General features: G+C 41.0%; 1 protein-coding gene and 1 long non-coding RNA gene across 4 annotated transcripts in view; one reads left to right on the forward strand and one right to left on the reverse strand.

Moving 5' to 3' along the window:
- KLHL3 (kelch like family member 3) overlaps positions 1 to 25,153 on the reverse strand; it is a 278,634-nt gene that overhangs the window by 182,280 nt on the left and 71,201 nt on the right. The window lies entirely within an intron of this gene.
- LOC122238055 overlaps positions 14,014 to 25,153 on the forward strand; it is a 28,362-nt gene continuing 17,222 nt past the window's right edge. Inside the window, exons 1-2 of one of the 2 annotated variants that reach the window (XR_006217041.1) lie at positions 14,014 to 14,182; positions 14,262 to 14,465. This is a non-coding gene — a long non-coding RNA (uncharacterized LOC122238055). The remainder of the gene's footprint in view (positions 14,183 to 14,261; positions 14,466 to 25,153) is intronic. The other variant, XR_006217040.1, reaches the window with a different exon arrangement.

Below are 25,153 nucleotides of genomic sequence, written 5' to 3' on the forward strand. Positions count from 1 at the left end.
GAGGCACCTGGGTGGCTCAGTTGGTTAAACTTCTGACTTCAGGTCAGGTCATGATCTCCCGGTTTGAGAGTTTAGCCCCACATCGAACTCTGTGCTGACAGCTCAGAGCCTGGAGCCTGCTTCAGATTCTGTGTCTCCCTCTCTCTGTGCCTCCCTGTCCCCTCTCAAAAGTAAATAAACATTAAAAAAAAATTTTTTTTTAAATATCCCTTATCCCCACAGTATCACATAGGAGAATCAGCTAGACTGTTTTCTTTTCTTTCTTTCTTTTTAATGTTTATTTTTAAAAATAAATTTTTTTTAATGTTTATTTATTTTTGAGAGAGAGAGGGCATGAGAAGTGGAAGGGCAGAAAGAGAGGGAGACAGAATCCGAAGCAGGCTCCAGTCTCTGAGGTGTCAGCACAGAGCCAGACGTGAGGCGCGAACCCACAAACCACGAGGTCATGACCTGAGCCGAAGTGGGACACTTAACCAACAGAGCCACCCATGCGCCCCATTTTAATGTTTATTTTTGAGAAAGAGAACGCAAGCAGGGGAGGGGCAGAGAGAGAGGAAGACAAAAGAGCCAGAGCACTCTGGTGCTCTGACACCAGAGAGCCGGACATACGGCTTGAACCTGTGAACCATGAGACCATGACCTGGGCTGAGGTTTGACACTTAACCGACTGAGCCACCCAGCTGCCCCTAGACTGTTTTCAAAATAATAATAATAATAATAATAATAATAATAATAATAATAAGCTACTATCATTCAATAGCCATTAGCTCAGGGATTTCTACTGAATCATGGCCAGCTTTATCTCTTCCTTGGATAAATCACCCTTATACTATTACATTTGAGCTGCAGCTTATTGGTCTGTCAAAAATGTAACTGTACCTTCTTTCTTTTGAATAAGAGGTAATGTATCTTTGATTATCTGTGGTTTTTCCACTGTGTTTTTTTTTTTCTTTCACATCAGCCTTCATGATTTCCCTCCTGAAACATTTCTTCCTTCTCTCTACCTCTCCTTCCACCTCCTTCCTTTTCCCTATCTCTTCCCTTCAGCATTTCTACTCTATCACTGGAAAAAATGAACAACAAAAGCACTGCAGGGCACCCAAATGAAATAAAATGTAAGTCTCACAGTATTAGTTGCAAATAAAAACTATTATCTAAACACCAATTTCAAATGGTGCAGCTTAGAATTTTGAAGGTACAAGACGGTAGCCCCTCAGCCCTGGAAACAGTCAATTCTCCCTAGATAACCTTTTTCTGTCTCTTCTGACAGACAGTGGTCAGTCTTATAATTAAGATGTAATATGATGTTTTACCTGCTGGGTAAAGACAGTTTCCATTACTAAAATGATTCTAACCAAGACACTAAAAGAAAAGGTTTTTATCAACTTCGTACATGACCCCCACCCCTCATCCACACACATGCACCTCTAACCTTGACCACCACCCTGATCATTCAAAAGATATTTCCAATCTATGATTAAATATTATGGTGTTATTTCTGGCTCCAGGCTAAGAGCTAGTTCCTCCTATAAACTGTTATGTCTTTCTTCTAAACCTGTCTTAAGCTTTAATGAAATGAAAGTCACTAATGTGTAACTATCAACAGTAGTCTTTCTTCTGGTTATTTTTACCTCAAAAAAGTAGTGAAATAAATTTTTTGATGCATGCTTTCACCCTTAAGGGGCTTATATTCTGACAGGTAGGAGAGCAAAGGTCTAGAAGCAGCTACTTAAAAAGTATGATGGACAGGGAAATGCAAATCAAAACCACATTAAGATATCACTACGTACCTAACAAAATGGCTAGGATCAAAAAGACAAGAAATATCAAGTGTTGTCAAGGATCTAGAGAAATAGGAAGCCTCATGCAGTGTCGGTGGAAATGCAACTTGGCGTAGATACTGTGTAAAACAGTACAGAAATTCCTACAAAAATTAAAAAGAGAATTACCATATGACCCAGTAATTCCACTACTGGGTATTTACCCAAAGAAAACAAAAACACTAATTCAAAAAGATATGTGCACCCCTATGTTACTGTCATTAACCAAGCATTATTGGCAATAGCCAAGATATGGGAGTAACCCAAGTGTCTGTCTATAGATGAATGAATAAAGATGTAATATAAATAGGGGGTGCCTGGCTGACTCAGTCAGTAGAGCACATGACTCTTGATCCCAGGGTCATGAGTTCGAGCCCCACATTGGGCGTGGAGCCTACTTAAAATAAAAATTTTTTTTAAAAGACGGGGTATAAATGTACAATGGAATATTTTTTAATTGTAATTTTTTTATTTGAGAGAGAGAGAGCATGTGTGAGCTATAGAGAGGGGCAGAGGGAGAGAGATAGAATCTTAAGCAGGCTCAGCATGGAGCCAGATGCAGGGCTCAATCCCACGACCCTGTGATTACGATCTAAACTGAAATCAAGAGTAGAATGCTCAGTCAACTGCACCATCCAGACAACCCTGTACAATGGATTATTATTCAGCCATAAAAAAGAATGACATCTTGCCATTTGCAATATGAACAGACCTAGAAATTCTGTATAATGCTAAGTGACATAAGTCAGACAGAGAAAAGACAAATACCATATGATTTCATTCACATGTGGAATTTAAGAAACAAAACAAATAATAAAAGAGACAAACAAAAAAAACAAACTCTTAGATACAGAGAACAAACAATTGGTTGCCAGAGGGGAGGTGGGGAATGGGGATGTGGGTAAAATAAATAAAGGGTATTAAAAGTATACTTATCATAATGAGCACCAAGTAATGTACAGAATTGTTGAATCATTATACTGTATATCTGAAACTAATGGAACACTATATGTTAATTATAGTGGAATTTTAAAAAAATAAAATTTTAGAAATACATATATATGTAAATGATTTAGACAATTCCAACAATTACATAAAAGCAAATATTTCACCCTTCAATAAATTTACTTCTGATTTCTATATACTATTTAAAAATATATATGCTTATCATGATAAGCACTAGGTAAGTAATCTATAGAATGGTTGAATTGTTATACACCTGAAACTAATAGAACACTGTATATTAATTATATTTCAATAAAAAATACATTTAAGAAAGTAAAATCTCCAAATTATGTTAATGAAAAAATAGTAAATAAACAAGAAAAATGAAAAGAAAAGAAAGTACGATAGAAATATAAACCAAGTGTTGTGGGGCCCAGTAGCAGAGGTAAAAATCGTTTCTTAGAGGAAACAAGTGAAAATTTCAGGAAAGTCAACTTTCCGTTTTGTAGTATTTGTGGGTCTGTTTGGTCCACCCAAATGTGGTCTACTGTTGAGCCACTTGGTGAATGAAATAAGGCCTTATTTTCTCACCTGCCTAATGGGCCTGTATTCTCCTCTCTAACAGACTAGAGTCTCTTTTGAGACTAGAAACTAGTTATCAATCTAGAACTTCATGATGTTTGCCAGATAGCCTTGGAAACACCATGTCCTGTGGCCAATGCTCCAAAAATTCTACTCCACTATCTCCTGACCTCAAATCAATTTGGACTGAAGAGTAGTAGTTCATATCCTTAATAGTTTCCAGAAAAGGTGACTATTAGTGAGATGAGTAAATATTTATGCTCTCAAAAAATTACTAAATTAACTATTCTGAATGTATCCATCCAATGCACCAGAGCTAAATTTAAAAATGCTAAAACATTGACAACAAGTCCTCTACGTGTTCTCTCTGCCTATTTCTAAAGATTCCCTTAGGAATAATACCCAAACAATTTCTAACAGAGAAAAATTAACAATATAAATGATTCAAAATAAAGAATACCCAAATGTGGTTTAAATGCATGTAGTGTATACTTCTCTGCAATGGAAAATAAAACATTCTGAAAAAGGCATAAATAACTTGACAGAGTAACATGCATGAGGCTTCAACTCAAAGAAGCAGTCTCCCGCTTGATACTGAGGAGGAACAGCATAGTTTGTCAGCCCAGGGAAAAGAGTCGATCTTTAATCCCATAAACTTTGTATTCTGTAGAATAATAAATATTTATATATGTAAACATATAGACATATATACATATACGTATATGTATATATAAAGTTATGTATATATAAAGCCCTTAGTATATACTTTCACTGTCTTGGTTCTGAAGGCTTTCCTTCTGGCTAAGTTGAAAGCTGGCTAAAGGAAAGCTAAGAGTAATTGAAGGCTGGGGCGCCTGAGTGGCTCAGTCAGTTAAGCATCTGACTTGGGCTCAAGCCATGATCTCATAGTTCATGAGTTTGAGCCCTGCGTCAGGCTCTGTATTGACAGCTCAGAACCTGGGTCCTGCTTCAGATTCTGTGTCTCCCTCTCTCTCTGTCCCCCCCCCCCCCGTTCATGCTCGCTTGCTCTCTCTCTCTCTCAAAAATAAATCTTTAAAAAAATTTAAAACTAAGTGAAGGCAGGGGTGCCTCGGTGGCTCAGTCAGCTGAGCGACCAACTTCGGTTCAGGTCATGATCTCACGGTTTGTGAGTTCAACCCCCGCATCGGGCTCTGTGCTGACAACTCAAAGCCCGGAGCCTGCTTCAGATTCTGTGTCTCCCTCTCTCTCTCTCTCTGCTCCTCCCCCACACATGCTCTGTCACTCTCTGTCTCAGAAATAAACAAACATTAAAAAATTTTTAAATAAAAGTAAGTGAAGGCAGACTCAGTGACAATGGAATTCTCAATTTACTTCTATACCCAAAGTAAGAATATACTGGGCAAGAGAAGAATAAGTATCCCCAGTAAGGGGAAGGGGCAAGATTTCAAAACTGAAGTGCTCAGGAATTCTTACAATTCTCCCTGAAGTCATCTATGCAATAAATGTGCTCATGCAATAAATTGGAGAATGAAAACTGACATATATTCCTAGGGGGACCAGGGAAGGCAAGGCAGGTCTCTTTCCCCTATTTCTATTACCAAACTCCTGGAAGCTGGGCTGGTGCCTCCCCTGCTGGAGAAGCAACAAGATGTGTGGTGCTGGCGACAGGAACGCATCCATCTTATATCTGGTTGTCGACTGTTGCCTATGATTCTCTATTTTAAATCTGTTCTTCTAACTGGACTGAGAACTTTCAGAGACCTTGACCTACATCCATTATTCCTTCTATACCAGCAGTCCAGTACCGTCCTCAGTATTTAGGACAGGACAAGGCAAGGGAAAAGCATTTAATACATATAGATTCTAAAAGTTATTATTTCCTTAAAAAAACGGCTAGACAGTAATTACTTACTTAATGAATACCTGAATGTTTTTCAAGCCTATGTTTTATTAATTGTCCAATGAGAGTAGAAAGATATAATCCTAATTACACAGAGATTATGGGACCATCAATAAACCAGAAAATCCTGAGTCCTTTGGGACTCCATTTAAATGTTTCTTAACAACCTCCTCTGATCCCCCAGGGCTGTTAGGATCCCCTAGTCACTGCTCTTATAGCACCCCATGTATACCTACCATGTAGAACCCTGAAGGTCTGTTTACGTGTGTGCCTGCTCTACAAGACATGAGCTCCCTGAAGGCAAGGAGGACTGGGTGTTATTCACCCAAGTAGCTCCAGTGTCAACTACAGCAACTGGCTACAGCATCTCCAACTACAATATCTCCACAAAGTAGAGAATAAATTAATATTTGCAGGCTGGAGATGCAGAATAAATCTGAGGATAACAAATCTTTGCTTGGAAGTGGGTTGTGGATCTGAATAGCATATGGGACCTGTACTTCCTGGACTCAGTAATTGAAGAAGCAGAAAGCCAAAATTCCATCTGAAATATAATAGCCAGTGCTCAGGAAACCTGCAATGGCAAGAGGACAAAAGCAAACGCACCTTGGTTGTAGGTGAGGCTCAAGGGCAAAGTGTACTTATTTGTGGCTCAAACATTTGCCAGTAACAGTTATGCCAGTAAGAGTCAGCTAACTGGGCAGATCCTAGGATTGAAAGAAATTTCTCTATTAATTTCCAATTAACTAAGTTGACAGGTTCTTGGAGCAAAAAGCTTTAAGAAATCCAAAGCCAGGCTTCCAGAGCAACCAGTTGCAGAAGAGCGGGGCCCATTATGACCCTATCAGAAGAAAAATCAGACTCTCTATAAAAGGCAGGACAGAACTTCGTCTTTTTCAGGGAGCCAAATTCTTCCTCTCCATTAAGAGAACATAAAACCAGAAACAAAAGTTATTGAGTTATTGATTTGGCAGCGATCTTCCTCATCTTGGGATCCCAGAAGATGCCTTTTGGTTTTCTACAGCAGGAGTCCTTGACTCCTGGACACTGTTACAAGACAGCTGTCTCCTGGTAATTCAAGCTTTACACCTTTCTACTTCCTGTGAAGTTTCTCAATTCAAAAACAAATACAAAGGTGTGTGCGCGCACACATGTGCACACGTTTGTGTGTAGCACCTAAAAAAATGTCTGAAAGGAAATATTCCAAAATGTTAATAGTGTTTATGCCCAGGTGACAGGATTTTTTTGGTGACCTATCTCTACTTCTTTTTCCCTTATTTCATCTTGCGTTCTAATCTCCCTTCCTCTCTCCTATTTGATATCTATGTTTTCTAAATATTCTACTAGAAACATGTGTTATTTGTATAATTTTTAAAATGGGAGAGAAAAAGATTAAAACTGAAAAAAATCAATAAACACAAAACAAAAAAACCTAAGAATCCAAAGTGCCTGGCCATGAGGCAGCTGTGGTACAAGAAATCAAGAGACAAGGGTCTGGCTTAACGTTTGGGTAAATCAGGGGCACCTGGCTGCCTCAGTTGTTGAGTGACTTTGGCTCAGGTCATGATCTCATTGTTCATTGATTCAAGCCTCATGTCGGGGTTTGCGCTGATAGCACAAAGCCTGCTTCATATTCTCTCTCTCTCTCTCTCTCTCTCTCTCTCTCTCTGCCCCTCCCCCATTCATGTGTGCTCTCTCTTTCTCTCTCTCTCTCAAAAGTAAACATTAAAAAAATTTTTTAATGTTTGGAAAAATCACTTACCCTTCCTAAGCTTCAGATTCTTCATCTGCAAAACACATCATTCATTCAATAAATATTTAACAAGCATCTACTATGTGAATAAATATAATCGTGAGCAAGATTGACCTAATTCCCTGCCTTCACGGCAGTCTCTCAGAGATGCTACTTCTTTTAAAAAAGTCAATTTTGAGGGTGCCTGGGTGGCTCAGTCGGTTGGGCATCCGACTTCAGCTCAGGTCATGATCTCGTGGTTTGTGGGTTAGAGCCCCATGTCGGGCTCTGCGCTGACAGCTCAGAGCCTGAAGCCTGCTTCGGATTCTGGGTCTCCCTCTCTCCCTGCCTCTCCCCCACTCACGGTCTCTATCAAAAATAAATAAAAATGTAAAAAAAAATTTTTTAAGTAAATTTTGACAAGTACTATAACAGAAGAAGATACAATATTATGAAAGCAATGAGTAGAAGAAACTGGGGAGAATGGGGACAGAAAGAAGATAAAAGAATCTTCCTGAAAGAAATAAACTGAGAGCCAAAGGATGACTGGGATTTAGCCAGGCAAAGATGAGGTTGGTTATGCCTGTAACTGCTTTGTAATTCTGTGATTCTGTGTTCTAAGCTGTGTTACTGAATCACAGAGTCCAAAGGGTCATCTGTCACTCATTTTGTCCCTCTACTCATTAACTCACTTAATCCTAAAAACATTCTTGTAGGTAGATAATTTTACTTCAGTTTACAAATGAAGTATTAGTTGAGCAAGTTGCCTGAAGTTAGACAGGGGTAAATCCTCATCTATCTAAAATCCCATCCTCCTTCATTCATCATTCAATTATCACTTACTAAGTACCTGTCGAGCTCTCTGCTAGACACTGGAGATGAAGAGATCAGTAAAACTATATCCTTGCTCTTGAGGAATGCACTGTCTGAGGGGGAACTTTAAGTAGCCAGACAATTACAACATCGTGGAGTGTTTAGAAAGAAGCAGAGTGTGACTATGTCTTTTCATCACAATCTAGTTCCCTAGGTCTCCTAGGAAATCTGGAGGTACATGATCAATGACAAAGACTATACAAATGGGGAAATTTTCAAAGCTGTAGCTGAAGCCTAGCATCCCTGACTGGCACCGACCAACAGCTCTGTCTGCTATACCATTAGGCCATGACACTCTATTCAGGTGAAAATCTTCCAGGGGAAATGAGTGTCCAAATGGTATCCATTCATCTTACTATGCAGAATAAGCATGCTCCCAGGCACCCCAAAATGATGAAGAACGCTGGCAGTGGCATCACTGGCTCCTACAGAAAGGCAGGTATAAGCTAAAGAATGCCTGCTATGATGGTGGAACACTTCATGACAATTTTCAGACAAAGCTTCCTTACCCATAAGTCTTCTGAAGAAAACCCCTCCTCTCTGATTTCAGGGAACTGAGAAAAGAGGTACAAATCCAAGATTTCAGAGTTGCTCCTGGAAGAGCTTCAACCAGGAGCTCTCAGAAACAGATACTATTTCTAATTTGGGAGCTTCACAAAAACACTAGGCATCTAGCTTGCTAGAATGAGTGTGAGATGTATCTTCCAAGTCAATAGTTCAGTGGACACTAGGCCTACAGTATTGTATAGAGGAACTCAATTCCTTCACAGAGTAACTGAGGGGAAAGAGCTCACAGATCTCAGATGTTTACTCACCCCTCTAAGAGGCCCCAAGTAGCATCCATTTGCTCATACATTGAGATCAACAATAAAATTGCCTTTGGTGTTGGTGGGACAGGATTGCAAAACAATGTACCTGGGAGCCAGGAGTCCTGAGACTTTGATCTCAATTCTTCCACAGACTTATTTTGTAGCCCTAAATATGTCGCTTAAGCCCTCTGTGCCTCAGTTCTGCCATCTACAGAAAGGGATTGCTGCTGTCCTCCTTCCTGGAAGAACTGTGGAGAGGACACTGGAGTAGCCTTCCTTATTCACCCCCATGTTCGAGTAGTTACTTGATGATATTGCTTGTACATGGGGAGAAAAGGACAGGAAAGGGAAACACATTATCCAAGCATAGCGGGAAAAGCTCAGGTTTTGAGCTACCAGGCTTGAGCTTGAATCTTGGCCCTACCAGATACTAGCTGTGTGAATTGAGGCAAGCTTCGTTAACATCTCTGGCCCTAAAAAGTTACATACATAAGACAGGGAGTAATCCCTGCCTTGCAGGACTGTTGTAAGAACTGAAGATAATGTATGTACAGTGCCTGGCCAAAGAAGGGACTACAGAAATAGTGGCAATATTAAAATCTCTGACACCAGTATAAGCCCTGAGGAGATTGCTCTTTTATAAATTTACATGTGTCAGATCCAGCCCACAGATCTCAGAGTTAGGCTAAAAATCTATGGAAAACTCTAAGTTCTTTAAGATGATAGCTGAAAAACAAAAAATCAGATGATTTCAAACTGCTTTCAGCATCCTTCCTCAATCCTCATCAGGTAGAAAAATACTCTCCACCTTCACTCAGCCACAGCCTTGGTGTCATTCTGACAAGAAATCTCCTGTCACCCCTGACTTCACAACCTGACTTCACAACGTGACTTCACAACCTGACTAGACAATACTGTGGGGAAAAGGGATGTGGGTGCTTGGGGGAGGCTGCAATTTTATTTAATGCTTATTTATTTTTTGAGAGAGTGCAAGCAGGGCAGGGGCAGAGGATCTGAAGTGGGCTCTGCACCGACAGCAGCAAGCCCAATGTGGGGCTCCAACACGTGAACCATGAGATCATGACCTGAGCTGAAATTGGACACTCAAATGACTGAGCCACCCAGGCACCCCAAGGGCTTGCAATTTTAAATGTGTGGTTCAGGTAGGTTTTCCTGAGGTGACATTTGAGCCAAGACTTGAAGGAGATAAGGAAACAAGACATGAGGATAGCTAAGAGAAGAGAGTCTAGGGAGAGGGTACAGCAAGTTCAAGGGCCCTGAGGCAGGAGTGCTCCTGGTGGATTCAAGGAAGAGTGGGGAGACTGAAGCAGCAGGAGTGAGGGGAGAATAATAAAGGATGAGGTTCAAGAGGTAAGAACCTTCACAATATGGTCTCTAAAGTGATGGTCCTGTTTTAGGCCTCAGTTCTCCCTTCTAAAAACTAGGCAGGAGCAGCTACGTGGCTAAGTCAGTTAAGCGGCTCCACTCAGCATGAAGACTGCTTGGGATTCTCTCTCTCCCTCTCCCTCTGTGTTCCTTCTCTGCTTTCACACACTCTCTCTCTCAAAATAAATAAATAAATAAAATATTTAAAAGATTAGGCAGAATGATAATACTCAAGAACAAGGTACTTGAAAGGGTAAAACAAAAAGAAAACTTAGTGAACAAACAAATGGAATGGTAATTGGAAGACATGAGTTTGAGGCCTGGATCTACACAAATGAGCTATGTGGCCCTTGAGCAAGTCACTTCACTTCTCCAAGCCAGTTTTCTTATTGGCAAAATGGAATGATCTGAGCTAATAGAGATGTTTTTCATCTGAAAATTATATACAAAGTATTCTTCAACAAATGGCTAGAACTACTGAATATTCATATGCCAAAAAAGGTGATTTTTTTTCATATCTCATACAATATAAAAACTCAAATGAATCACAAACCTATATGTAAAATTTAAACTTATAAAGTTACAGAAGGAAACATAGGGTAAAAAACATTGCAACCTTGAGCTACCCAAAGATTTCTCAAATACAACACCAAAGGTACTGTCCTTTAAAGAACAAACTGAGGGGCGCCTGGGTGGCTCAGTCAGTTGAGCGTCCGACTTCAGCTCAGGTCACGATCTCACGGTTCGTGAGTTCGAGCCCCGCATCCGGCTCTGGGCTGATGGCTCAGAGCCTGGAGCCTGCTTCCAATTCTGTGTCTCCCTCTCTCTCTGCCCCTCCCCCATTCATGCTCTGTCTCTCTCTGTCTCAAAAATAAATGAACATTAAAGAACAAACTGATAAAATTGTCTTTGTCAAAATAAAAGACTGACATATACCAAGAGTTGGTGAGGATGAGGATGTAGAGGAAGTGAAACTTCATAAGCGCTGGTGGGATCTGAAATGATAACAACTACTTTACAAAACAATTTGACATGTTCTTAGAAGTTAAAAAGACACCTACCATTTGATCCAATATTGTACTCCTAGGTGTTCACCTACTAGAAATAAAAGCATATTACCCATATGAAGACTTATACATGAATGTTCATAATAGCTTTATGTGTAATAGCCAAAAACCAGAGCAATCTAAGGTCCAACAACAGATGAACCAATAAACCATGGTATATTTTTATAATGGAATACTACTCAGGAATGAAAAGGAATCAGCTATTGATACAGACTACAATATGGATGAATCTCAAAATAATTATGCTGAGTGGGTGCCAGGGTGACTCAGTCAGTTAAGCATCCAACTTCAGCTCAGGTCATGATCTTGTGGTTCATGCGTTCGAGCCCCACATCAGGCTCTCTGCTGTCAGCATGGAGCCAACTTTGGATCCTATGTCCCCCTCTTTTTCCCCTCCCCCATTCTCTCTCTCTCTCTCTCTCTCTCTCTCTGCCTCAAAAAGAAAACTTTAACAATAAATAAAATACAAAAATAATGACAATAATTATTATTACACTGAGTGAAAAAAGGCAGATACCTCCCCACCAAGAAAATAAAATACATACTGCATATATCATTTATACAGAATTCTAGAGAATACAAATTAATCTACAGTGACAGCAAATCAGTGGTTGTCTGAAGACAGGGGCAGGAAGGTATAAGAGAGTTATTACAATGGAGACATGAGAAAACTTTTGGGAGTAACAGATATGTTAATTATCTTGATTGTGGTAATGGCTTCACAAGTGTACACAAATGTCAAAACTTATCAAATTATACACTTTAAAATGTGCAGTTTATCATATATTGATCTATTGCAATAAAGCTGTAAAAAAAAATGTTTGTAAGGAACACAGAGTATTTACTCCAATTCAAGTCAGCAAACTTTACTAAGCACCTACCCTGTACCAAGAGCTATGTCATATACAAGAGAAACAGAAGCAAATGAAACCAGGTTAATGACCTCAAGCTACTTACAGCCTCCAGGCAGGAAGCTTTAAAGCAATTTCACATTTCTTCCAGGTTGTCCAGTTTGTTGGCAGATAATTTTTCATGGTATTCCCTGATAATTGCTTGTGTTTCTGAGGGATTGGTTGTAATAATTCCATTTTCATTCATGATTTTATCTCTTTGGGTCCTCTCCCTTTTCTTTTTGAGAAGCCCGGCTAGAGGTTTATCAATTTTGTTTATTTTTTCAAAAAACCAACTCTTGGGTTTCATCGATCTGTTCTACTGTTTTTTTAGTTTCTACATTGTTTATTTCTTCTCTGATCTTTATTGTTTCTCTTCTTCTGCTGGGTTTGGGGTGTCTTTACTGTTTTGCTTCTATTTCCTTTAGGTGTGCTGTTAGATTTTGTATTGGGGATTTTTGTTTCTTGAGATACGCCTGGATTGCAATGTATTTTCCTCTCAGGACTGCGTTTGCTGCATCCCAAAGCATTTGGATTGTTGTATTTTCATTTTTGCTTGTTTCCATATATTTTTTAATTTCTTCTCTAATTGCCTGGTTGACCCATTCATTCTTTAGTAGGGCGTTCTTCAATCTCCATGCTTTTGGAGGTTTTCCAGACTTTTTCCTTGGTTGATTTCGTGGTTGATTTCAAGTTTCATAGCATTGTGATCTGAAAGCATGCATGGTATGATCTCAGTTCTTTTATACGTATGAAGGGCTGTTTTGTGACCCAGTATGTGATCTATCTTGGAGAATGTTCCACGTGCACTCGAGAAGAAAGTATATTCTGTTGCTTTGGGATGCAGAGTTCTAAATATATCTGTCTGGTCCATCTGATCCAATGTATCATTCAGAGCCCTTGTTTCTTTTTTGATCCTGTGTCTAGATGATCTATCCATTGCTGTAAGTGACATATCAGATAAAGGGCTAGTATCCAAAATCTATAAAGAACTCACCAAACTCCACACATGAAGAACAAATAACCCAGTGAAGAAATGGGCAGAAAACATGAATAGACACTTCTCTAAAGAAGACATCCAGATGGCCAACAGGGACATGAAAAGGTGCTCAACATCACTCCTCATCAGGGAAATACAAATCAAAACCACACTGAGATATCACCTCACGCCAGTCAGAGTGGCTAAAATGAACAAATCAGGATTCTATAGATGCTGGAGAGGATGTGGAGAAATGGGAACCCTCTTGCACTGGTGGTGGGAATGCAAACTGATGCAGCCACTCTGGAAAAGTGTGGAGGTTCCTCAAAAAATTAAAAATACATCTACCCTATGACCCAGGAATAGCACAACTAAGAATTTACCCAAGGGATACAGGAGTGCTGATACATAGGGGCACTTGTACCCCAATGTTTATAGCAGCACTTTCAATAATAGCCAAGTTATGGAAAGAGCCCAAATGTCCATCAACTGATGAATGGATAAAGAAATTGTGGTTTACATACACAGTGGAAAACTACTTGGCAATGAGAAAGAATGAAATATGGCCTTTTTGTAGCAACGTGAATGGAATTGAAGAGTGTTATGCTACGTGAAATAAGTCATACAGAGAAAGACAGATACCATATGTTTTCACTTTCCATCCATATGTGGATCCTGAGAAACTTAACAGAAGACCATGGGGGGATGGGAAAGAAAAAAAAAAGTTAGAGATGGAGGGAGCCAAACCATAAGAGACTCTTAAAAACTGAAAATAAACTGAGGGTTGATGGGGGGGGTGGGAGGGAGAGGAGGGTGGGTGTTAGGTATTGAGGAGGGCACCTGTTGGGATGAGCACTGGGTGTTGTATGGAAACCAATTTGTCAAATTTCATATTAAAAAAATTTTTTTAAATAAATAAATAAATAAAGCAATTTCACATTCACACTGCATTATCACCCTCCTATGGGTGAGGGAACAAGAATAGCCTCTGAAAGTGTTAAACATGGATCAGAGTTAACTCTTCCCTCTCTTGTTCTAGAATCTTCAACCCACAAATTGGGAACATTCTTATTCTCCCCTCTCATAACTTTAGAATGTCAGGGCTGGAACAGTTTACAGAGAGAACTGAAGCCCAGAGGGGAAAGTGACGTGCTATCAGCCACAGAGCAGATCAGTGGGAGAATTAAAAGAGAAGGCTGGTGAGAAGCATTCTTGGAGTAAGTTACATTAAAACAATATGTATTCTTTAACTGAACTGACAGTGATTAATAGTTGAGGATTCTCAAATTCACACAGAGACTTCATACGAAAAGAAGCTGGAAGAGCTGACTTCTTCCTACATAGTGAGTCTTCAAAGAAACTGTATGAACAATTCAAGTCAGAGTCCCTGAAACTTCAGCCTTGAAAGCTGATCACGGATTTAACTGTCAAGCTTTCCAGAACAGTTTTCTTTCTGCTTGGTCACCACTCAAAGCCTTCTCAGGAGGAAGGCTTCTACAGGTAGGCTAAGGGGTAAACATGGGCAAATCTGTGCAGACAGCAGCATTTACGGCTCACAATGCCCCCAAAACAGACCATAATACCCACAGAGATGGTGAACAAATTACAGATCTCTCAGTTTATCCCTCCTTCTTCCTCCTGCCTTTATGACACATACCAGAAGCAATTCTATAATCACTATTGCCAGCTAAATCCACCGTCTTCTTCTCCCCTCTCTCCCAAATATACCTCTCTAACATTCAACCCATTCCCTAGGAGCAAATAAATGTTTCTCTTAAGTCCCAAGAAAGGAGAGAAGAATAAGGAGAGAAATGAGCAGGAATGGTTATACTGTCAGGATAGGTTAGTATATGCTACGGTCATAACACCCAATCTCTCAGGGCCAGGCCTCAGATTGAAGGGGGTGGGCAGGGTTATGCTATATGTAATGATCAGGGACCCAAGACAGTGAGGTACCACCATCTTGTAGGAATTCCATCTGGAATACACAACCTTCTCACTAACTAAGGCAAGGATTTGAGGAGCTGAAGAGTCTCATACCAGCGATTAAATACTTTGGCCTAAAAGCAACATAAGCACCACTTCCACTCACAACTCATTGGCCAGAAATATTCATATGTTGCTACCTAAATGCAAGGGATGGGAAACTATAACCCTGCAGTGCGCCTAGAAGAAAAGAACCAGGGGCACCTGAGTGGCTCAGTTGATTAAGGGTCCAACTCTTGGCTTCAGCTCAAGTCATGATCTCATGGTTAGTGAGTTCTAGCCCTGCATCCAACTCTGTGCTGACAGTACAGATGCCCCTCCCCTGCTCTTTCACTCACTCACTCACTCACTCTCTCTCTTTCTATCAAAATAAATAAACTTAAAAAAAAATTTTTAGGGGCACCTGGGTGGCTCAGTTGGTTAAGCATCCGACTTCGGCTCAGATCATGATCTCACAGTTCGTGAGTTCGAGCCCCATGTCAGGCTCAAACTGAGCTGTCAGCACAGAGCCTGAAGGCTGCTTTGGATTCTATGTCTCCCTCTCTCTCTGCTCTTCCCCTGCTCACATGCTGTCTCTCTCTCAAAAATAAATAAATAATTTAAAAAATTTTTTTAATTTGTTAATGATTAAAAAAAAAGAAGAAGAGAACCAGATGTGGGTGAACGCCAGAAGTCTTTACCACAAAGGATCTGAAGTTATTGCTATCTTTATTCACACAGGTCAGGCCAGAGCCTTTACAAGGGAACTCAAAGGGTTCTACAACATCTCCTGATTATCATCCTTCATTTTCTAAGTGAAAATGATTATCACTCTACCGTGATCTATCATTCTATCATTTTTCACTTTCTAAAATTCTAGGGATGACAGGTTTGTTAGTTGGTCCTTAAGCCTTGACTCTTCTAATGAATATGTTTGTTCGAGGTGACTCCCACTTCAGTGCTCAAAGAAGCACTAATTGACAGAAAAGCATTCCCCTTTATAAAGCTTCTTCCTAACATAATGAAAAGGCTTCTTTCTATCCTAAGTTACTTTTTTTATCCTGACTCTTACCTTCTTGGCACAGCACCATCTCAATCACAGACTCCTAAAAATGGTCAAAAAAAAAAAAGGTATCTAAAAATAAAATTCACTATCTGAGTCTGGGACTGAAAGCCAGAACAAGAGGATCAGCCACTATGTGTTTTATTTTGTTTTGTTTTTGAGAGAGAATATTTTTTTTAATTTTATTTATTTTGGGGGGTAGGGGTAGGGACAGATAGAGAGGGAAAGAGAGAATCCCAAGCAGGCTCCTCGCCATCAGCACAGAGTATAACGCGGGACTCAGTCCCATGAACTGTGAGATCATGACGTAAGTGAAAATCAAGAGTCAGGTGCTTAACCAACTGACCCACCCAGGCGCCCCAGTCACTATGTGTTTTTATTTTTTATTTTATTTTTTTTTCAATATATGAAGTTTATTGTCAAATTGGTTTCAATACAACACCCAGTGCTCATCCCAAAAGATGCCCTCCTCAATACCCGTCACCAACCCTCCCCACCCTCCCACCCCCCAACAACCCTCAGTTTGTTCTCAGTTTTTAAGAGTCTCTTATGCTTTGGCTCTCTCCCACTCTAACCTCTTTTTTTTTTTCCTTCCCCTCCCCCATGGGTTTCTGTTAAGTTTCTCAGGATCCACATAAGAGTGAAAACATATGGTATCTGTCTTTCTCTGTATGGCTTATTTCACTTAGCATCACACTCTCCAGTTCCATCCATGTTGCTACAAAGGGCCATATTTCATTCTTTCTCGTTGCCACGTAGTATTACATTGTGTATATAAACCACAATTTCTTTATCCATTCATCAGTTGATGGACATTTAGGCTCTTTCCATAATTTGGCTATTGTTGAGAGTGCTGCTATAAACATTGGGGTACAAGTGCCCCTATGCATCAGTACTCCTGTATCCATTGGGTAAATTCCTAGCAGTGCTATTGCTGGGTCATAGGGGAGATGTATTTTTAATTTTTTGAGGAACCTCCACACTGTTTTCCAGAGCGGCTGCACCAATTTGCATTCCCACCAACAGTGCAAGAGGGTTCCCGTTTCTCCACATCCTCTCCAGCATCTATAGTCTCCTGATTTGTTCATTTTGGCCACTCTGACTGGCGTGAGGTAATATCTCAGTGTGGTTTTGATTTGTATTTCCCTGATGAGGAGCAACGTTGAGCATCTTTTCCTGTGCCTGTTGGCCATCCAGATGTCTTCTTTAGAGAAGTGTCTGTTCATGTTTTCTGCCCATTTCTTCACTGGGTTATTTGTTCTTCATGTGTGGAGTTTGGTGAGCTCTTTATAGATTTTGGATACTAGCCCTTTGTCCGATATGTCATTTGCAAATATCTTTTCCCATTCCGTTGGTTGCCTTTTAGTTTTGTTGATTGTTTCCTTTGCTGTGCAGAAGCTTTTTATCTTCATAAGGTCCCAGTAGTTCATTTTTGCTTTTAATTCCCTTGCCTTTGGGGATGTGTCAAGTAAGAAATTGCTATGGCTGAGGTCAGAGAGGTCTTTTCCTGCTTTCTCCTCTAGGGTTTTGATGGTTTCCTGTCTCACACTCAGGTCCTTTATCCATTTTGAGCTGATTTTTGTGAATGGTGTGAGAAAGTGGTTTAGTTTCAATCTTCTGCATGTTGCTGTCCAGTTCTCCAAGCACCATTTGTTAAAGAGACTATCTTTTTTCCATTGGATATTCTTTCCTGCTTTGTCAAAGATTAGTTGGCCATACGTTTGTGGGTCTAGTTCTGGGGTTTCTATTCCATTCCATTGGTCTATGTGTCTGTTTTTGTGCCAATACCATGCTGTCTTGATGATTACAGCTTTGTAGTAGAGGCTAAAGTCTGGGATTGTGATGCCTCCTGCTTTGGTCTTCTTCTTCAAAATTACTTTGGCTATTCAGGGCCTTTTGTGGTTCCATATGAATTTTAGGACTGCTTGTTCTAGCTTCGAGAAGAATGCTGGTACAATTTTGATTGGGATTGCACTGAATGTGTAGATAGCTTTGGGTAGTATTGACATTTTGACAATATTTATTCTTCTAATCCATGAGCACGGAATGTTTTTCCATTTCTTTATATCTTCTTAAATTTCCTTCATAAGCTTTCTATAGTTTTCAGCATACAGATCTTTTACATCTTTGGTTAGATTTATTCCTAGGTATTTTATGCTTCTTGGTGCAATTGTGAATGGGATCAGTTTCTTTATTTGTCTTTCTGTTGCTTCATTATTAGTGTATAAGAATGCAACTGATTTCTGTACATTGATTTTGTATCCTGCAACTTTGCTAAATTCATGTATCAGTTCTAGCAGACTTCTGGTGGAGTCTATCGGATTTTCCATGTATAATATATGTCATCTGCAAAAAGTGAAAGCTTAACTTCATCTTTGCCAATTTTGATGCCTTTGATTTCCTTTTGTTGTCTGATTGCTGATGCTAGAACTTCCAACACTATGTTAAACAACAGCGGTGAGAGTGGGCATCCCTGTCGTGTTCCTGATCTCAGGGAAAAAGCTCTCAGTTTTTCCCCATTGAGGATGATGTTAGCCGTGGGCTTTTCATAAATGGCTTTTATGATCTTTAAGTATGTTCCTTCTATCCCGACTTTCTCGAGGGTTTTTATTAAGAAAGGGTGCTGAATTTTGTCAAAGGCCTTTTCTGCATCGATTGACAGGATCATATGGTTCTTATCTTTGCTTTTATTAATGTGATGTATCACGTTGATTGATTTGTGAATGTTGAACCAGTCCTGCAGCCCAGGAATGAATCCCACTTGATCATGGTGAATAATTCTTTTTATATGCTGTTGAATTCGATTTGCTAGTATCTTATTGAGAATTTTTGCATCCATATTCATCAGGGATATTGGCCTGTAGTTCTCTTTTTTTACTGGGTCTCTGTCTGGTTTAGGAATCAAAGTAATACTGGCTTCATAGAATGAGTCTGGAAGTTTTCCTTCCGTTTCTATTTTTTGGAATAGCTTGAGAAGGATAGGTATTATCTCTGCTTTAAATTTCTGGTAGAACTCCCCTGGGAAGCCATCTAGTCCTGGACTCTTATTTGTTGGGAGACTTTTGATGACTGATTCAATTTCTTCGCTGGTTATGCGTCTGTTCAAGCTTTCTATTTCCTCCTGATTGAGTTTTGGAAGCGTGTGGGTGTTTAGGAATTTGTCCATTTCATCCAGGTTGTCCAGTTTGTTGGCAGATAATTTTTCATGGTATTCCCTGATAATTGCTTGTATTTCTGAGGGATTGGTTGTAATAATTCGATTTTCATTCATGATTTTATCGATTTGGGTCATCTCCCTTTTCTTTTTGAGAAGCCTGGCTAGAGGTTTATCAATTTTGTTTATTTTTTCAAAAAAAAAAAAAGTCTTGGTTTCGTTGATCTGCTCTACAATTTTTTTAGATTCTATATTGTTTATTTCTGCTCTGATCTTTATTATTTCTCTTCTTCTGCTGGATTTAGGCTGTCTTTGCTGTTCTGCTTCTAGTTCCTTTAGATGTGCTGTTAGATTTTGTATTGGGGATTTTTCTTTTTAAAAAAAAATTTTTTTTTAACGTTTATTTATTTTTGAGACAGAGAGAGACAGAGCATGAACGGGGGAGGGTCAGAGAGAGAGGGAGACACAGAATCTGAAACAGGCTCCAGGCTCTGAGCTGTCAGCACAGAGCCCAACGCGGGGCTCGAACTCACGGACCGCGAGATCATGACCTGAGCCGAAGTCGGCCGCTTAACCAACTGAGCCACCCAGGCGCCCCTGTATTGGGGATTTTTCTTGTTTCTTGAGATACGCCTGGATTGCATTGTATTTTCCTCTCAGGACTGCCTTTGCTGCATCCCAACGCGTTTGGATTGTTGTATTTTCATTTTCTCTTGTTTCCATATATTTTTTAATTTCTTCTCTAATTGCCTGGTTGACCCACTCATTCTTTAGTAGGGTGTTCTTTAACCTCCATGCTTTTGGAGGTTTTCCAGACTTTTTCCTGTGGTTGATTTCAAGCTTCATAGCATTGTGGTCTGAAAGCATGCATGGTATCATCTCAATTCTTGTATACTTACGAAGGGCTGTTTTGTGACCCAGTATGTGATCTATCTTGGAGAATGTTTCATGTGCACTCGAGAAGAAAGTATATTCTGTTGCTTTGGGATGCAGAGTTCTAAATATATCTGTCAAGTCCATCTGATCCAATGTATCATCCAGGGTCCTTGTTTCTTTATTGACCGTGTGTCTAGATGATCTATCCATTTCTGTAAGTGGAGTGTTAAAGTCCCCTGCAATGACCACATTCTTATCAATAAGGTTGCTTATGTTTGTGAGTAATTGTTTTATATATTTGGGGGCTCCTGTATTCGGTGCATAGACATTTATAATTGTTAGCTCTTCCTGATGGATAGACCCTGTGATTATTATGTAATGCCCTTCTTCATCTCTTGTTACAGCCTTTAAAGTCTAGTTTGTCTGATATAAGTATGGCTACTCCAGCTTTCTTTTGACTTCCAGTGGCATGATAGTTTTCCATCCCCTCTCTCAATCTGAAGGTGTCTCAGGTCCAAAATGAGTCTCTTGTAGACAGCAAATAGGTGGGTCTTGTTTTTTATCCATTCTGATACCTATGTCTTTTGGTTGGCGAATTTGGTCCGTTTACATTCAGTGTTATTATAGAAATATATGGGTTTAGAGTCATTGTGATGTCCATACATTTCATGCTTATAGCGATGTCTCTGGCATTTTGTCTCACAGGATCCCCCTTAGGATCTCTTGTAGGGCTAGCTTAGTGGTGACAAATTCCTTCAGTTTTTGTTTGTTTGGGAAGACCTTTATCTCTCCTTCTATTCTAAATGACAGACTTGCTGGATAAAGGATTCTTGGCTGCATATTTTTTCTGTTCATCACATTGAAGATCTCCTGCCATTCCTTTCTGGCCTGCCAAGTTTCAGTAGAGAGATCAGTCACGAGTCTTATAGGTCTCCCTTTATATGTTAGAGCACGTTTACCTCTAGCTGCTTTCAGAATTTTCTCTTTATCCTTGTATTTTGCCAGTTTCACTATGATACGTCATGCAGAAGATCGATTCAAGTTATGTCTGAAGGGAGTTCTCTGTGCCTCTTGGATTTCAATGCCTTTTTCCTTCCCCAGATCCGGGAAGTTCTCAGCTATTATTTCTTCAAGTACACCTTCAGCACCTTTCCCTCTCTCTTCCTCCTCTGGAATACCAATTATGCGTATATTATTTCTCTTTAGTGCATCACTTAGTTCTCTAATTTTCCCCTCATACTCCTGGATTTTTTTATCTTTTTCTCAGCTTCTTCTTTTTCCATAATTTTGTCTTCTAGTTCACCTATTCTCTCCTCTGCCTCTTCAATCCGAGCCGTAGTTGTCTCCATTTTATTTTGCAGTTCATTGATAGCATTTTTTAGCTCCTCCTGGCTGTTCCTTAGTCCCTTGATCTCTGTAGCAAGAGATTCTCGGCTGTCCTTTATACTGTTTTCAAGCCCAGCGATTAATTTTATGACTATTATTCTAAATTCACTTTCTGTTATATTATTTAAATCCTTTTTGATCAGTTCATTAGCTGTTGTTATTTCCTGGAGATTCTTCTGAGGGGAATTCTTCCGTTTGGTCATTTTGGAGAGTCCCTGGCGTGGTGAGGACCTGCAGTGCACTTCCCCTGTGCTGTGGTGTATAACTGGAGTTAGTGGGCGGGGCCGCAGTCCGACCCGATGTCTGCCCCCAGCCCACTGCTGGGGCCACAGTCAGACTGGTGTGTGCCTTCTCTTCCCCTCTCCTAGGGGCGGGATTCACTGCGGGGTGGCGTGGCCCGTCTGGGCTACTTGCACACTGCCAGGCTTGTGGTGCTGGTGATCTGGCGTATTAGCTGGGGTGGATCGGCAAGGTGCACAGGGGCGGGAGGGGCAGGCTCAGCTCGCTTTTGCTTTTCCTTCGGAGATCTGCTTCGGGAGGGGCCCTGAGGCACCGGGAGGGAGTCAGAGCCGCCGGAGGGATGGATCTGAAGAAGCACAGCGTTGGGTATTTGCCCGGTGCAAGCAAGTTCCCTGGCAGGAACCAGTTCCCTTTGGGATTTTGGCTGGGGGATGGGCGAGGGAGATGGCGCTGGCGAGAGCCTTTGTTCCCTGCCAAGCTGAGCTCTGTCGTCCGGGGCTCAACAACTGTCCCTCCTATTGTCCTGCAGCTCTCCCATTCTCTGAGCAGAGCTGTTAGCTTATAACCTTCCAGATGTCAAGTCCCACTTGCTGTCGGAACACACTCCGTCCGGCCCCTCCGCTTTTGCAAGCCAGACTCAGGGGCTCTGCTCGGCCGGCGGGCCGCCCCTCCGCCCCGGCTCCCTCCCGCCAGTCTGTGTAGTGTGCACCACCTTGCTGCCCTTCCTACCCTTTTCCGTGGGCCTCTCGTCTGCGCTTGGCTCCGGAGACTCCGTTCTGCTAGTCTTATGGCGGTTTTCTGGGTTATTTAGGCAGGTGTAGGTGGAATCTAAGTGATCAACAGGACGCGCGGTGAGCCCAGCATCCTCCTACGCCGCCATCTTCCCAGGATCCCACTATGTGTTTTTAAAGATCTATACTATGTGTGTTTTAATGATCTTGTATTAAAACAGATTTTAAAAAAATTGGGTGCCTGGGTGGCTCAATTGGTTAAGTGTCTGACTTAACGCTCAGGTCATGATCTCATGGCTCGTGGGTTCAAGCCCAGCATCAGGCTCTGGGCTGACAGCTCAGGGCCTGGAGCCTGCTTCAGATTCTATGTCTCCCTCTCTCTGCCCCTTCCCCAGCTCACACTCTGTCTCTCTCTCTCTCTCAAAAACAAACATTTAAAAAATTAATTAAAAAAAAACACAGCTCGCCCCTTGACTTTCCCAAAGTGGCCCTTGCACTCTAATTAAGACACTCATTTATTTTATCCACACCATATGGTCAGTGCAGTCTCTGGGCCTCTGTCCACTGTCCCTTCCTCTGGTCTGGAAAGCAATCAGTTTTGATCCATAATTTCCTTTAAGGTCTAGTCCAAGACTCACCTTCCCTAGGGAGCTTTTCCTCAGCAACCCTGACTCACACTGTGTCTCCAATCCTTGGGCCTACTCAGCACACATACCCAAAGTCATCTCTTCCTACTGCCCACCCCTTCCCCATTTCTACACATAGTACTGTGCTTCCAGCCTGCCAGCCTGTCCCTAACAAAACTGTGAGCATCTCACCCACAGATTCAGGCCTTTATATATCTTGACTCTCATTGAATGATTAGCATGGAGTCAGATCTATTTGATGAGTGAAAAAAAGACTACTTAGAAACTTTCTATTAGCTAGAGAAAATCAACCTTCAGAAATTACCCAAATTCTTCAAATCATAACATATAGCAGGACTAAAAATCCATTTGTCCAATTTAATCTTGCCAGAGTGAAGAAATTAAAGATTAGTATACAAAAAGAAAAGAAGAAAATATTCATTATTTATCTTCTCATGAGTTCAGATACAACATCTGTTTTCTTACAAATTTCCAAAAGAGGATCACACAGGCATCTTATGGTCTCACATCAACACAAGAAGGCCTACGTACCTACTGAAACTGACATTGTTAACCACCGCACCAAGCCAGACATTGTGTGAATTGTTTTAAGTGCATTATCTCAAATAACCAACATAACAATGCTGTGAAGAACCTCTCTGCTCCATACCCAGGAGTAGAGCGCATGATTGGACCATCATGGAATATATGATAGGGCCCTTCTGACTCAGTTTCCCAATGAACAAAATGAGAGCTATACTCTCACATGCTGCAGATCTTCTCTGATGAAATGAAACAGGGCCCTGATATAAGACCATCTCCTGGATATAAGGACAGCTGAGAGCAGCAGCATCCTATGCAGTCCACACTTGGGAAAAGACTTCCAGAAAATCTTGCATAGCAGAGAAAGGAGGAGACAGATTATTTTCAGCCTGAATAGAAGGCCTTCCCAAAGCCTTCCAGATATATCCTGAGGGACTTCAGGTGAGCTAGCCAGATGCCTTTGGAATGGCACCACATAGGGAGTCCCCGCTCCTTGAAGAGTATAGGACATTTGTCCTTGAAATCCATCCACTCAGTTGTGAGGAAGCTTAAGCCACATGGAGAAGCCACATGGAAGCCTTCTAGCCTTAGCTAAATCCCAGCTGACAGTCAATGTTAACATGACAGGAGCAGAAGAGGAGTGTCCTCCTGTCCCACCCAGGCTTGCCAGTAGTCTGAGGAGGAGGTGAGGATTTATGGTCTGAGGCTGCCCACCAAGGTGGACACCAGCTCTCTACTTTCTTATCAGCCAGGACGAGACATCCCACCCTGCGTGTCACACCCCCCAACCTCTGTATACCAAGAGGAAGGGATTGACCATGGTCAATGGCCTTCAACAAGTCTAGCTCCATGACAATGGAACCCAAGTGTGACCAGAACCCACACTGATCTCACAGAAAGTGGTGGTCCACCTACTTCAGAATCGAGAACAAAATAGAGTGTGGGCCTTTGAGTGTTGGAAAACTTCCTTGAAAGTTCATCTAGAAGATGCACACAAGAAAGTCACATATTTTATTGGACCAAGGAAAACCATGCCAGGTAGAAAGGAAGGCCCTGGTGGTACCTGGCTGGCTCAGTCAGTAAAGCATGTGACTCTTGATCTCAGGGTTGTGAGGTTGAGCCCCAAATTGGGTGTAGAGATTACTTAAAAATAAAATCTTAAAAAGAGAGAGAAAGAACAAGAGGAGTTAAGATGGCAGAGTAGTCAGGGGACCCTGGGCTTGCCTCGTTCCTTGAACATAGCTAAGTCGACATGAAATAATTTTGAACATCTTGGAAATTAAGGATTAATCCTGAGGATCAAGAGAACAATCTGCATAATTAGAGAGACAGAACCTGTCAGGTGAACTGGAAGAGAGAAAAGCCTTGCTGCCACAGAAGGTAGGGAGCCCTTCTCACAGAAAGGAGGAGAGAGTAGGAGACAGAGCACTGCATCTGGTTTTTGCAAGAAAAGCACTCCCCCAAAACCAATGACTGGGGAATCGGGAGGAACATACTACTGCAAGTTTTTGCAAACACTGGAGTTCAAATTCTGAAGGTTTTGAAGTCTGTGCCATTCATTGGAGTTGATCTGAGCAGGTAGTGATGCTCCTGGGGAAGAGGGC

The sequence above is a fragment of the Panthera tigris genome, chromosome A1 (genome assembly GCF_018350195.1).
Source record: "Panthera tigris isolate Pti1 chromosome A1, P.tigris_Pti1_mat1.1, whole genome shotgun sequence".
Taxonomy (NCBI): Eukaryota; Metazoa; Chordata; class Mammalia; order Carnivora; family Felidae; genus Panthera; species Panthera tigris.